The sequence below is a fragment of the Cyprinus carpio genome, chromosome B11, assembly GCF_018340385.1.
Source record: "Cyprinus carpio isolate SPL01 chromosome B11, ASM1834038v1, whole genome shotgun sequence".
Classification (NCBI taxonomy): Eukaryota; Metazoa; Chordata; class Actinopteri; order Cypriniformes; family Cyprinidae; genus Cyprinus; species Cyprinus carpio.
This window is the reverse complement of record NC_056607.1, coordinates 5,844,999-5,861,274: the sequence shown is the minus strand read 5'-3', so window position 1 is coordinate 5,861,274 and position 16,276 is coordinate 5,844,999. Positions and strand designations below refer to the sequence as shown.

At 43.1% G+C, this 16,276-nt stretch overlaps 1 long non-coding RNA gene across 1 annotated transcript; it reads left to right on the top strand.

The window, feature by feature from the left end:
* The first annotated feature begins 13,738 nt into the window (after positions 1–13,738).
* Positions 13,739–15,580, top strand: LOC122138863. The gene is made up of 3 exons (XR_006155845.1): positions 13,739–13,880; positions 14,243–14,441; positions 15,500–15,580. It is a non-coding gene; the product is annotated as an uncharacterized LOC122138863 (long non-coding RNA).
* Positions 15,581–16,276: the final 696 nt, after the last annotated feature.

The following is a 16,276-nucleotide window of genomic DNA, read 5'->3' as shown; positions in this document are numbered from 1 at the left end:
GCTTTACAAACTTGAAGTCAGTGGCTCCCTGTGCTCAGTGACCACAGCTTCTCATTAGATACAGTCAGAAAAGCAACCAGCCCATGTACAGCCATTTAAACATTAGTCTAAAGAGCTCATAACATGAACAGTTGGACACCTTATTGTCTTTATGATTTCATTTTACATAATTCTGTGATGTGGTAACTAAGTAAATATAGTCATTAGAGTTATTAAGTGTGTCTGTGGGGATGTATTCTTTGTATTATATTAAAATATTATAATTATAATATTCATTTAAATCCTAATTTAATTGGACCGCTATACATCCAGCAATGTCTTGAAACTTGACAAATATGGTTCCAAAATATCATTAGGGTATATAAAGATGATCTTCAAGTGTTTTAGAGACCACAGATTTCTTTGTAAACTGAATAAACTTTGGGAAACTAAAACAAGGAATTCCTAAATGCAGATTTATTCTATTAATAAATCTACTGAACCATTTACATAGATTTTAATCTTTGACACAAAATTATTTCCTATCCAACATTATTATTACACTTTCATCTATACTGATATAAATTGCTGATTTTTTTTAGAAACTGCTGTTGCCCGATGAGCATCAGAAGTTTCCCCAGAATGGCTTGTTGTCCATGTGTACTCATTTTTGTGATGTTTGGACTTTGTACAAGTATATTTTTCACAATGGGCCATACACAGCAAATATATTGGAATGTATCTGCTAAATGATTTGGCTAAATGAGGAATTTCATTTAGATTTACTTTTCAAAACATTGTTTTGATTATATTGAGAGTCTCCTAGCACCCTAACACCCTAGGTCAATGCTCCCCGGTGACTTTATTCCAGCAGAAATGCATTAAAACATCCTTAAAAGCTCTTAGAAGTACACAACAGCACCACTTGTGGCAGGTTGAAACAAGCAAATGTATAAATGTGTGTGTTACTCTGAGGTGCATAAAGCTGACTCTGGTAATTGTTATATTCATTCTCTGCCAATTTCCAACAAACCTTAAAATGTAAGTCCATTTCTCTGCCCTGATAGCCATCGATAGTATCTACTTCCACCCTAAAACACATTTTCACATGTTATTTAACAGTACATACACAAAAACGTATATACACACTACCAGTCAAATTTTTTTTAATAATTACAATTTTGTAATGATTTTAAAAAAGTCTCTTCTGCTCACCAAGGCTGCATTTATTTGATGAAAACATACAATAAAAACAGTAATGTGAAATTGTATTACAATTTAAAAAAAACTGTCATGTAATTGTATTGAAAAATGTAATTTTTTACTGTGATTCAAAGCTGAATTTCCAGCAGCCGTTACTCCAGTCTTCAGTGTCACATGATCTTATGTGTTGTTTTGAAGCATGGTTGCTGGTTACAGTTGGTTTAAGTTGGTTCTTAGCTGGTCATGAGCTGGTTTAAGCTGATCATGTGCTGGTCCAAACAACCAGCTTCTGCTCAGGACCAGTTTAGGACCAGCACATGACCAGCTAAGAACCAGCTTAAACCAGCAGCCATGCTTCAAAACATACCTAACCAGCATATGCAGTTTTTTTTTTCTTTTTTTTTTTTTTTTTTTTTTTTTTTTTAACAGGGTTTAAGCACTTACTGTGCAGAATATGGTGCTGTGGTTCCTAATGCTGACTCTTAATTAACACTGACCACAACACTAATTTTTATTTATGTCATATTTATTATCTATTATACAGGAGGCTGCACATTTCTCCTGGGAAAGTGTGCATTTAAAGTGCCAGGCAAAAACATTTTTTAAGATAAAATGCAGTCCACAAGTCTAAGAACATGTTAAGAGTTTCTGGTTTGCTTAATCCTTAAATAAATAAATAAATAATACAATAAAATTAGAAATTCTATAATCAGTATAACAAGTTAAACTGAAAAATTAACATAAATTCCTGAATTTAATTTTATATTCTACTAGTAAACATTATTCATTGTGAAAGCTGATAATACTGTTATCCCTCATGTATTCTTGTCAGCAATCTGAAACAAAAACGTCTCGGTTACATATTGTAACCCTCATTCCCTGAAGGAGGGAACGGAGACGTCACATCGGATGACTGATGAATTGGAATCTCGCTTAGACCAATCCACTTCAAGTGTAAACTAAATGAGCCAATGCACATTGGCATGCGATTATTGTATCCAGCTGCCGCTGATCACAGTGTGAGTATAAGTAGGCAGCAGGTGCAGTGAATATTCAGGTTTTTGCTGAGGAGCCAAGCTGGTGACCCAGCCGCTCAGCGGTGGTACAGAAGTACGGGACGGGATGTGACGTCCCATTCCCTCCTTCAGGGAATGAGGGTTACGATACGTAACCGAGACGTTCCCTTTCAGTCGGTCACTCTCAACGTCATGTTGGATGACGGACTAATTGGGACTTTAAACATATGGGATCCACTTGGGTTTCTACATATTGAACCCAGCCCTCTACCAGTTCTCACGGATTCAACGACACTCCACCATGTCTGGCTGCCGAAGGGACAGAGGAGCTTGACAGGGTCTACAATATGGACTCTCTGGAGTGGTTTTAGCAAGCCGACCTGAAGGTGGGGCCTCTCAGTGCTTCTACCCGTTTGAGGTGAGAACACAGGAGGATACCGGCTCTAGAATCTAGCAAACGTGTTGGGGGTCGCTCAGCCCGCAGCTCTACAAATATCTGTCAGCGAGGTGCCACGAGCCAGCACCCAGGAGGATGCAACACTTCTAGTAGAGTGAGCTCACAACCTGAACGGGCAGGGCACACCCTGTGCCTGATAAGCCAGGGTGATGGCATCCACTATCCAGTGGGCCATCCTCTGCTTAAAGATGGCATTCCCCTTCTGCCGGCCACCGTGACAGACAAAGAGCTGGTCTGAGTCCAGAAGCTTTGTGTCTGGTCTACGTAGCATCTCAAGGCTCGAACGGGACAAAGCAAAGCTAGGGCTGGGTCTGCCACCTCTGGTGGCAATGCTTGCAGGTCCACCACCTGATCCCTGAAGGGAGCAGTGGGAACCTTGGGCACATGGCCGGGCCTCAGGATTACCTGGGAGCCCGAACTCTAGCCACGAATGTTTGACCGAAAAATGCGTGCAGGTCCCCTATCCTCTTGATGGAGGCCAATACAAGCAGGAGCAGAGTTTTCATTGACAGAAACTTAAGCTCACTGTCTGCAAAGGCTCAGATGGGTCCTGCTGTAGTGCTCTGAGCACTAGAGACAGGTCGCAAGAAGGTATGGGGGGCCATGGAGGATTTAGCCTTCTCGCCCCCCTAAGGAACCTGATGATCAGGTCATGCTTCCCCACGGACTTCCCTTCCATGGGGTCTTGGTTGGCAGCAATCGCAGCCACGTAGACTTTAAGGGTGGAGGGAAACAGCCTTCGCTCCAACCCCTGCTGCAGAAAGAACAGCTTGATTTTTATCTGACATTTCCGGGGATCTTCTCAGTGAGAAGAACACCACTCAACGAACAGGTTCCACTTCAAGACGTAAACGTGTCTCATAGACAGTGTTCTCGCCGAAGTGATGGTGTCAGCTACCTCTTGGGGTAGGTCACCTAGAACCTCCATGTCCCGTCCAGGAACAAGACATGAAGTTTCCAGAGGTCTGGACGTGGGTGCCACAGGGTGCCCCATCTCTGAGTCAGTAGATCCTTCCTCAAAGGAATCTGCCAAGGAGGGGCTGTCAAAAAATGTCTCCAAATCAGCTGGACCATCTGAGGATGGAGTCGCCACTCTACAGGGAACATAGCTCGAGACAGCTTGTCGTCCGTATGGTTGAGCAGGCCCAGAATGTGAATGGCACGAAGCGATCTCTGATGCTCCTGACTCCAGAGGAGGAGGTGGCGGGCGAGTTTCGACATATGACAGGAGTGTAGACCACCTTATCAGTTGATGTATGCAACGGTCGACGGTCGCAGTGTTTGTCCATGCGGACCAGTACTTGGTTGCCTCGTAAGCGCCCTTTAAGACAGATCAAGGCAAGGCACACTGCCAGCAACTCTAGGCAATTGATGTGCCAGTGCAGTTGGGGGCCCATCCAAACCCCCGACATTGCAAGCCCGTCGAACGTGGCCCCCCAGCCGGTGGTAGAGGCATCCGTGTGAACCACAGCATGCCTGGAGACCTGTTCCAGGGGCACTCCTGCCCTGAGAAACCCAAGGTCTGACTACGGGGTGAAGGTTTGGCAGCAGGCCACTGTGACTTGGACCTGGTGAGTGCCGCGTAGCCACGCCCACCTCAGGTCTCAGTCATGGAGCAAATGTAAAAGCGGTCTCATATGAGTCAGCCCCAGTGGTGTGACTGCCGCTGCAGCTGCCATATTCAGCCTCTGAAACTGTTTCAGTGGGACCGCCGTTCTTCCCTTGAAAATATTTAGGCAGTTCAACACTGACTGAGCACATCCTTGCATGAGGCATGCTCGACCAAATACAACACCATACTGAGAAAAGAGATCCTCTCCAAGGAGAGTTTCCACTTTTCCCAGTTGACCCGAAGGCCCATCTGGCTGAAGTGCGAGAGCACCAAGTCCCTGTGTTCGCACAACTGATCCTGAGACAGAGCTAGTATGAGCCAGTCAATGAGGTAGTTTAGAATGCAAATGCCCTGTTCTCTCAGGGGAACAAGGGCTGCCTCCGCAACTTTCGTGAAGACACAGGGCGACATGGACAGCCCGGAAGGCAGGACCTTGTACTGATATGCTTGTCCTTCGGATGCAAACCGCAGCAATGGTCTGTGGTGCGGAAGGATCGACACATGAAAGTACACGTCCTTCAGGTCGATCGCTGCAAACCAATCTCAGGGACGGATGCACCCGAAGATGCGTTCCTGCGTCACCATCTTGAACGGTGACCAGTGAAGGGCCCGGTTCAAGACACACAGGTCCAAGATTGGTCGTAACCCACTGCCTTTTTTGGGTACAATGAAGTAGGGGCTGTAAACCCCATCTCCATATCGGCTGGAGGGACCAGCTCTATCGCATCCTTCACCAGCAGGACTGCGATCTCCGCATGCAAGACAGGAGCATCAGCCACCTACACTGATGTGAAGCGGATGCCGCTGAACTTGGGTGGACGCTGGGTGAACTGAATCGCATAGCCGAGTCTGATGGTCTGCAGGAACCAGCGAGACGGTATGGGTAGCCAGGTACACAGACACCACACAAGTTGGACCAGCAGGACCATCGACGTATCCATGGTGGGGCAGTGCGGTGGAACGCAGGGACCTTAAGAGGAGTCTGAGTGTGCAGTGCAACACTTACCTTGTTCCACGGTTCCATGGCGTGAGTAGGGCCTTTGACAACACTCTCGAACCGCCCGCTGCTGCCCGCTGGCAAGAGAGGAGGATGAGAGTTGGTCCATCTGCGATTCTCCATGCCCTTTTGGGACCCAGAGAAAACCACTCTCTCGTCGAGATTTTCGAGATTCTTGACCCGGCCCCCTCCGGGGGGAGGGAGAGGTGGATTCACCATCCCCCAAAGAGCAGTTCCCTCTCTCTCTGGGTCATCCGTGCCGATGCCGGGGCGGCCTGCCTATGTGACGCTCCTGAACCACAGGTGTGGACATCGCACGACCCAGAGAACTTGCTGTGGCCTTCGTCGCTCGGAGCACAAGATCAGGTGCAGTTTGTAGCTCTTTTAGAACTTCTGGATTGTGACCACCCTCGTGTAGGTCCCTCAGTGCTTTAGCCTGAAGAACCTGCAGTAACGCCATAGCATGTAAGGTGGATGCAGCTTCTCCACAGGCCGTATAAGCATCGCCGGACAGACCAGATGAGTACCTACAGACCCAGGAGGGCAGGCACGGTTCGCCCTGCTGGGTGGAGGAGGTATTAGGACACAAATGCATTGCAACCGATTGCTCTACTGGAGTGACCCCCGTATACCCCCTAGCTGCACCACTGGCAACAGTGGTGAGGGAGGAGGAGTTAGCAGGTCAGTTTCCAGCAGAAAAAGGTGCCATCCACAACCTGGTAAACCCCTCATGCACCTCCAGGAAGAATGGCACCAGGGCAGGGCGCTGAGATCCAGCACGGACCACCCCAAATAACCAATTGTCCAACCTTGAGGGCTCGGGACATGGTGGAGGTCTCCACTCGAGCCCTACCCTCACAGCGACCCGGGAAACCATAGCCGTTATTTCCAGATCTGATTCAGGCATTGCTACAGTCCCAGAGACATCAACACACCCAAATCTTCCTCTCCAGAAAGCTCCTGCTCACCCTCCGATGCAGAGATCGACATCCGGTCGTCGGGGAGGAAGCACCAAAGCATACTGCTGGTATGCTCCTTGTAGAGGGCCCAGCACATTCCATTGGCAGGTCAACTGGTTGCTGAATGCAAGAGGAGCGATGGTCCCCCGAGGGTTGGTTCCCTGAAGGGTTTGCCATCACTTTAACCCTCAGACCATCCATGCTGAACTCGTTCAGTCTTCTTCTCTCAGTAGAGTAGTAAGGAGCAGAAAGTTGTAATCGCTCGGCTCCTAAGCGAAAAGCTGAATATGTGCTGCACCGACTGCCAACTTATACTCATGCTGTGATCAGTGGCAGCTGGATGCAATAATCGCATGCCAATGTGCATTGGCGCGTTTAGTTTACACTCTAAGTGGATTGGTCTCACTAAGCAAGATCCCAATTCATCGGTCATCCGACGTAACGTCGAGAGTGACCGACTAAAAGGGAACAGAAATTAGGTTTTGTCACGATTGCTACTGTGGGGAGTGAAGGAATGCAGAGATGCAGGAGATTCACGAACAACAGTCTTTAATTATCCAAAACCAGGGGTACACAGGGAAGACAGGAACACACATGTAGCACATTGCATGGACGACACCGGACAAAGGAATCATGGGACAGACTACACTAATAAATACTAGACTTAATGAGGGAAAAACTAGACACACCTGAACCAAATAACTAATTAGACAAGAGCGAAACTAGGTCACAGGGAGCACATGGAGAGAAAGACACACAAAACAGGTCCATAATCCTGACAGGTTTACTGTTTACATTTACATTTTATCCAAAGTGACTTACAAATGAGGACAATGGATGCAAGCAATGGAAAAAATCAACAAAAGAGCATTGATATACAAGTCCTATAAAAAGTCTCAGTTAGCTTAAAGCAGTACACATAGCACTTTTTTAAAATAATATAATAAATAAAAAGAAAACTGACAGAAAAGAAAAAGAATAGAGCAAGCTAGTGTTAGAGGCCTTTTTTTCTTTTTGTTAACTGTATAATAAATAAAAAGCAAACAGATAAAATAAAAAAAGAATAGAGAAGCTAGTGTTAGTTTTTTTTTTTAAGAAAACAATAGTCTTCAGCCGCCTACTCTTGCCTACATTTCAGGCGAGGCGAGGCGCATCCCAAACAATAAAACAATCCTAGTCATGAGACTTTTTGCCGAGATCTCACGAGAGGTCACAGAAACCTTTCCAATGTAAGTTAAATATTAATATAATAATTTAAAATAGAAAAACTGTGTTTTTACATTTTATTGGTGCAAAGATGAGTAGTGGTGATATTTATTTTGTACAACATTTGCAACTGCTTTTTATCACTTAATTAAAAGCACCATAAATTAAAATTAGCCTATGTCATGTTATAGGGACTACTGAACAGATATTTAGAAGTTGATTTTAAAATGTAAATTAAATTAAAAGTAAAATAAATCTATGTAAACACTTACATTTTTACAACACTATAAGTGTGTCCCATCAGGTAATGAAAAGTTCTACACACACTCGCGGTGCGTTCCAAACAGAATATATCACCCTCCGAAGAGCACTTTGGAGTGAAAACAATCATGGCCGCCATATTGAAGGGTCATTCCAAACCAAAGTGCTCAAAACTGCCCACTTCAAAGGGCCCTTCGGAATGAAGGATTTCAAAGGGTACAACTGATGGACACTTCAGTCTCCCATGATCCTTTGCGCAGATTGTTTGCATGATGATGGCGCCTCCGTGTGGGCACGTTATGATGACGCAGAAGGGTACTTCAAGAAACAGTTGTTTGGTCCCCTACACCCTTCAACCCTTAGAAGCTCTCACTCCGAAGGGTAAACCCATAGGGATGAGCCCTTCCGAATGAAACATAGGGTAAGTCTTCATCCTCACTTGAACACTTGGGCCAAATACAGGAAATACATTTCAAGTGGTCAAGTGCAAAGATTGTGTGGGTATTTGGACAAGGCACCTGAATGAATCAGCTGTTTGAACCAAGTGTGCCACACTAGTCCTCAAAAGTGAAGCCATCGTGATTCAATCGCCCCCAGGGGGCTGGTCCCAGTATAGGTCATAAACCCTGCCCTCTACATGTAATCTAATGGGACATGAGACAAACTAAATAATTAAATTTCACTTCAAATATTTTGTTTTGAAACCTGATTTTTGTCATTTTGGTGTGGAGTTTTACGCTGATGTAAGTTAGGGTGTTAATTTTTTTATAATAAGTTTGGTTTTAGTTAGTTATGTGATACTATAAAATTGTGAGTGTGACGTCATGTTTGACAGCTGAGACTGACATCTTCTCTGAGCGAACTGAGGTGACAACGGACTTTTTCAGGATTTTCAGGAAGAGATTGGAGTTGTATTTACCCTATTTTAACAGTAGCCTTTTATACCGCAATCAGCAGACAAAACTTGGATCAGTCAGGCTAATTTAAAAAAGGGTCAGGGGCGTGTGTTTTTCAGCTTGACTATGCGGGAGTGTGGGCGGGACGCGGCTCCACTTCGCTCTCTACTGCGCAAACTCTGTTCCCGAGTTCGCTACTGCGCAGACTCTGGTCCCTAATCAGCGCAATATGGCCGCGTCCTATCGGGACAATGGTGGCGTTACTTTTCTTCAATGTAAGTGAATGAAGGTGCATCGCCCATCTTTTTTTACAGTCTATGGTTTGAACGAATTGACTCATAAACACATTTAACCCCACCTGCTGGTAGTTTTAGTTTCTTCGTTAGAGTATAATTTTGTTTATTTAAAAAAAATAATAATAAAAGAAAAAAATGTAAAAAATTTAAAAAATTAAAGGGATAGTTCACCAAAAATAAATAAATAAATTCTGTCATCATTTACTCACCCTTGTGTTGTTTCAAACCTGACTAACTCACTTTCTTATGCACAACATAAAAGAAGGTATTTTGAATAGCCTACTGTTGGTAACTAAGCTGTTTTGATCAGTAGTGACTTTGAGCAGAACGAACGCGGATCTCTGCGCCGTAGAAAACAGGGTGTTTGCATCATTGCATGAACAAAAAATACTGAGATGTTTCTCAAATCATCTTCTTTTATGTTCCATACTTTGTTAGGCCATTGTAGCCAAAAATTTGTTTACATGATAATAGTTTAAAATTATCTTTTGTGAAATGGGCTGCTGGTTGATGGGGCTATCTGATCGTAATCAAATCATATTTCATTATGGAATTATATATATAAAATATATATAAAATTCCATAATGAAATATGATTTGATTAAGATCAGAAATTATACTAAATAAGCGATTTTGGATCAAATCCGTCGGACTTTTATCATAGAAAGTGTTTATGTTACCGGCCTCAGACCTAGGGGATATCTGGGCTGGCAACAAAGGACACACAGGCAGTGAAGCACTGTGTATCTGTGAAAACACTGTGAATAAATAAAGAGACAGACAAAATGAGTGTCGTTCCTTTGGTGCTTCAGTTTACTTCTGAGATCTTAAAACTTTAGTAATTGTAAACACTTCTTTAGTTACATACAAAAATAACTTCATCTGCACATTAACTTATGGTGTACACATAAGATATATGAATACATACACACCTGCATTCCATAGCCTGTTTCACATAAGGGCAATATATAATTAACATATTATGTGGAAAGAAGAGTGTGTACAAAATAAATCAATAAAGATTCACATAAATGTCACTCATTACTAGAAAGATGACAAATGTGTCACTTAAACACACAGAATGTATAAACTAAAATCCAACACCATTTTACATACACCACTTCTCCCAGATTGACTCGTGTCATTCATTAAGCTTGTGCGCAAAGCACTCAAAATGGTGATTGAATTGTTAATGCAACAGATATACTCAACTACTCAATTAAAACACAAAAAAATAACACACACCCTTGCACTGCCAATGCACTCCAACATCACCACAATGCTGTATAACAATACTTTTGAATGCATTTACTAAACAATAAATCGTTTGCATCTAAGACCCTTGAGTTAATTCAATTTGCATAAAACACATTAGAGCATGACAAAGTTACTCAAAACACTTCACAATTACGTTCCTAAACCTTCCTATAGTCATGTGAACAATCAGAAGAATGTTTAAAGTGCATATTATTTTACCTGTGAATAAATAAAGAGACAGACAAAATGAGTGTCGTTCCTTTGGTGCGTCAGTTTACTTCTGAGATCGCACCCGGGAAAAAACTAGTCTCTATAGTGTGCTTCACAGGAGCGCTCAAGCGCCATCCGCTGGCGTGGCGGTTAACTGATTCTGAACTATTGGTGTTCACATAAAAAAAATAGGGAGGTATCAGTTTTCAATTAATTATTGAATAAACATTTTAACACCCTTTACACTCTCCCCTGCTTTAAGAGATGCCTCCGGGCATCCAGAAACTAACCCCAACAGAATAGAAGAACATTTTTTTTTTTTTGAATGTCAACAGTCCTGCCTCATTTGTCCTTTCTTAAGTCTAATATGCCCACACAAGTGGAGAAGGATAGTGAGAGGCATCAGGTATGACAGGGTAAGTATGAATAGGGTACAGTACACAGGTGTGCATTGCATTCGCTCCTGGTCTCCAAGGTAGGTATGTGGGTTGTCCCATCTGATTATATGTGAACACCTCCTTTGGCTTTACTGCCCATGCTGACCTCCGCAGGGTGATGTCTTCCCCATTCAATGGCTGTGCGACCGGCTCCACTCCCAGGTCAGTATCCTCACTACTTCTTCCAGCTATTTAGTCATCTACTTGTTCCTGAGTTTCCAGAGATGGCAACAGGTCAGCCAGTACTTGCTCTGATTCTGGTGTCACAAACCGGAGTGGTTGCTCATATGTTTTAGGGTTATCTGGCTCAGCTCTATGGTGTTTCCGGATGAAACTCTGGTGCCGCTACTCGTAGATCACTACCTGGCTCATGATGGGACTGTTTGAGAGTGGCTTTTCCCCTTTCATATACTGGGACTGGTCTGGGATTACAAGCATATTCTTCCTCGTCCCCTGAATCACCGGAGTCGTGCTCTAAGGTATCAGACCTGTGATGTCGGCTGTTCTTGTGATGTTGCCTCTGCCTTTGTTGTTTCGGTGTTCGATTGTCCTCTCCATTATGTTCAATGGGCAGATCATTCACAGGCAAAAGAAGATTACGGTGCAAGACACGTAGAGTGCGATCACCAGTTTTTCGGCTTGAATTCGATACACAGGACCAACTCCCATCCTCTCAACAACACGGTGAACCTTGTTCTCCCAGTAAGGACGGAGTTTGCCGGGCCCGCCCCTCTCTGATAGGTTGCGTACAAGCACACGATCACCTGGCTGAAGCACACTTCCTCTGACACCACGATCATAGTATTTTTTCCCTTTTGCAGAGCTCTTTTTACTATGTTCAGAGGCGATCTTGTATGCCTCCTGCATCCGGGAAGCCCACTTCTGTGCAAATTCCTGACGGGTTTCAGTCTGTGGCTCAGGATCCAGGTTAAAAATCAAATCAATGGGCAACTCCTCTGGGACCCTTCCAGAGGAGAAAGAATGGTGAATACCCTGTGGCTTCATGTCTCGAACAATTGTATGCATGCACTACGTGTGGTAAGTGGTCTTTCCATTCAGATTTCTTTTCCTCTGACAGTGTCCGTAGCATCTGAAGCAGTGTTCTATTCAAGCGCTCAACGGGGTTCCCTTGTGGATGATAGGGTGTCGTTCGAGAATGGGTAATGCCAGCCAGTTGCTGAAGCCACTGGAATAAGTTATTCTCAAATTCGCGACCCTGATCATGGTGAAGCTTTTGTGGATACCCAAAGCTTGGTATAAAGTCAAAAAAAAAAATTTCAGGAGCCATTTTTCCAGATTTGTTCCGTGTTGGGTAGGCCTGGGCGAAACGAGTAAAGTGATCTACAAGAACCAAGATATACTCATAGCCACCCTTACTCGGTTCAAGATGCAGATAATCAACAGACAGTAGCTCAAATGGTACACTCGTTGTAATTGAGACCATTGGTGCCTTTTCAGGAACAGCAGGCCGCTTTTGTTTAATACATGGGCACTGGCGGATGACATAATCTTCTATGTCACGCTGCATGAAAGGCCAATAAAATCTTTGCCTTGACAGGTGGGTAACTTTGTCAGCGCCGACATGCCCCATGTCATCATGAAGGTGTTTGAGCACAAGAGATTCAGAGAATCAGGGAGAACCAGCTGTCTGTGTTGTCCGGTTTGTCTGTATAAAATTCCCTGTTCAAGTCGAAGTTTATTCCATTCGTGTAGGAGTCGTCGTGTGGTGGGTCCCATTTGTCTCTTGTCTTTGTCATTGGGGTTCCATCCTTTCTCTTTCAATGCAATCACGTCAACGATGGAAGCATCTCCTTTTTGGGCAGCTCGAATGTCTTCTGGAGGAAACAAGGGTATACTGGCCGGAAGCATATTATCATCAGTGGAGCCCAGCTGAAGAGCCGCAACCCACGGTACTTCTCTTTCTCTCTGGGCTTTATCTCCCTGCCATATGGCAGACACAACATCTGGAGGTAAAACCTCAGAGTACTCTCTGATGTGGTCCTGGAGCTTCACTGGGAACCGTGATAGGGTGTCAGCGTCAGTTTTGTCTTGCCTGGTCTATATTTTATGGTAAAATGAAAGTCGGCCAATTCACCCACCCAACGATCCCCAACAGCACTCAACTTGGCGGTACTCAGGATATAGGTAAGGGGATTATTATCTGTGAATACGGTGAACGTGGGTGCGTAGTAAAGGTAATCCCCGGAATTTATCGCAAATGGCCCACTTTAAGGCAAGGAACTCAAGCTTGTTAGAATGGAGGTGATAATTCTTCTTAGCGGGTATAGAGTGTCCTCGAGCCATAGGCGATAACGTGTAGTTTACCCCTTGTTCCTGATAGAGTACCGCCCCCAGACCTTCATTGGATGCGTCGGTGTGAAGGACAAAAGGTAAATTAAAGTCTGGGTATGCCAAGATAGGAAAGGTGGTCAAACATGTCGACAAGGGAAGCAACCACAGCACGGTGTTCAGGGGTCCACTGGACTGGTGTCTTGGATGGCAGCTGACCCTTTTTTATACTTTGCTTAGTTGTCCTAGTTTCGACAGATTTCACTCCAGACGCCTCGGGACTCTCTTGAAGCTTAAACAGTGGTCGGGCTATTCGGGAAAAATCCTGAATGAAGGACCGATAGTAGCCCAAAAATCCCAAAAGAGCTCTTACTTCTCCAACATTCTTTGGTTCCCGCTCCTTCCATTGCATCACTGCTTCCAAGTCCTTGGGATCGACTTGAATGCCTTCACTTGTAACTAGGCGCCCAACATACCGCACTTGCCGTTTAAATAATTCACACTTCTTTGGTCGTAATTTTACACCATGCTCCCGTAAGCGGCAAAAGACTCTCTTCAAATTTTTGACGTGGTCCTGAAAGGATTTGGAAAAGCAGAGGACATCGTCTAAGTAGGGAAAACAGCATTCATCCCTCAGACCACTCAACACACCTTCCATACATTTTTTACACTTACCCACAATCCCTCACTACCGGAAGTACTGGACAAGGGAAGGCCGGGGAAACGGTCCACCCATTACTATCGGGAGAACATGGATTGCTGCTAAATTAAAGATATATACGATTACAGCAAGAGTCGTGCCTAGGTATTACAATCATTGCGGATTCTTGTGTTTATTGAGGTGTTTGCATTAATGTATTAAAGCGTCGTCTTCTGTAGGGCGTGCAGCTCGCGCTTCTGTTCAGTGATGTTGAAATCAATAAATCGGGCAATGTTTTCTCGGCATATCTCTGTTATCAGACGCTGACAGTGATTTTGTCTGCTGTGAATAGTCGCCGTAATAGCTGATCTGATGCTGATTTACTTGCCTGATCGCTTCGGTGTGCTGGTTCCCATAGAAACGCTTCAGATGAAATGCATTGCTATCACTCATCTATAATAGTCTATAATAATCTGTAGTGGTGTAAAATGTGTGACAACTAGCCCCAGTCTCCTCTGTTTGTGTAGCCGCTCAGTCCATATACCACAAGATGGGAGGCTGGAGTGTGTTTGTGACCTGCTGTGTTTGGGCGATTCTTCTCCTGGCTCTGTTTGGAGATTCACTGGCATCTGCGCCTGAGTTTGATCCCTACAAAGTTCTCGGAGTGTCCAGACATGCCAGCCAGGCCGAAATCAAGAAAGTCTACAAGAGGCTCATGAGAGAATGGTGAGCGGGGTTTCAAAAAGTGTGGAAAAATATTTGTATTTCCAGACTTCTGCCCCTGTTTAGTTATTTATAGTAGTACATTAAGAATTTATTGAAAATAAATTTGTCATAAAAGAAGTGAGTTTTCATGGCAGCTGTTTAGTGATTCTTTAGTGATTGTCAAATACACTGAACTTTTTCATTATGCAAAATTCAGATTATAAGCATTTTTGGTTTCTTCTTACTATATACTTACCACTGTATTACAGCCTCAAGAACATTTGCAAAAATAAAAAATTATACAGACTTTTATGTGCACACAAGAAACCATTAAACTTAGCACCTATTGCGCCCTCAGCCCCTTTCACAGTGGTTTCTTGGCGACCGCAGAATATGCGTTAAAGAGACATAAGGCCTTAAAATATGGCATACTGCCCTAATGAAAGTCTAATTTTGAACACGTTTACAGTGCCAGTCTTTTTTTTTTTTTTTTTTAGACCCCTGAACTTGGCAAATTTTATGCCATCAGCCTATTTTGGGTGTCATGGTTTCTCCTCGGCCACAGAGGATGTGTTAAATTGGACATCAGGCCTTGATATTAGAGGTACTATGAGAAAAGCCAAAATCTGAGCTATTATATCTGTTAATTCATGTGCATTCATGCTCTCGTTTTATTCATAGTAAGAAGGCAGTGATGCGCAAAGGAAATAGGTTATATAAAACTAGAAAAATGTATGCGCATGTGAATAGTTTCTCGAGGGCACAAAAAAAAGTTTGTTGTGTGCATGTAAAAGTCTGTATTTTCTATTTTTGGGGCTCTGTATGTTGTCACTTTGAGAAAATCAATAGAAAAAAACCCTGAGAGAATAAAAATATTTACAGATGGCTGTACTGTAAATATAAAGCTGAAAATAATGCGCTATGAACCATTTATGTTAAAAATGGCCTTAAAATCTACTGAGAGGTTTGGAAATTAGACTCTGGAAAAGTATGGAATTTTGAAATGGAAAATGAGTAGAAACCCTGCTTCTCTTTAATACAGTGTAATAATTGTGTAACTCTCTCACAATTATCCATAGGCATCCAGACAAAAACAAAAGTCCAGGGGCAGAGGACATGTTTATCAAGATCACTAAATCATATGAGTAAATTACTTAGTTACTTTTTATGGAAAGTAATGCATTCCATAACATTTGCAGTACTTTTTCTCATCTAGACTGGGCTTGCTTGTTTGATTTTATATTAAAAAATATATATTTTTGGCAAATGTAAACATCCTTTCACACAAAAAGTGTAATGAATAATCCTCAGTTTTAGTTTAGAAGTACAGTAACGACTATGCACTTACGATTTCTCTCGACTTTGGGACAGGAGAGCTGTCAGTCAATACATAGGAAAACAAAATAACTGCCATTACTTATTTAAAAATGTAACTCAGATATTTTCACGTAAAAGCGATGTGTTGCATATTTAGTTAAAAAAGTAATCTGATTATGCAAAAGTTATCTTATTATGTTGTGTAATGCGTTACCCCCAACACTGCTGGTCAAATATGGCAGCCCTACAAAAAAGTCAGGTAAGGAACAGAGAATAGAGGGTTAAAGGTTTAGCATTTATCATTTAGTGTTGTTTCTCCCTGTTCTTTTAGAACAAAAGTGCGACCTTTTTCCACCAATTGTAAACTTCACTAACCACATAAAGATCTTAAATAACTAAATACAAACAAATATACAAAATATTTTATGGTACAGATAATAAAATGAATCTGGGTCAGCTTATTTACATCAAGTTCTACTTGTCCTGGTACGTAAAATTAGCACTGTTCTTTAGTATGTACTTATTTTTGTGTGGCATGT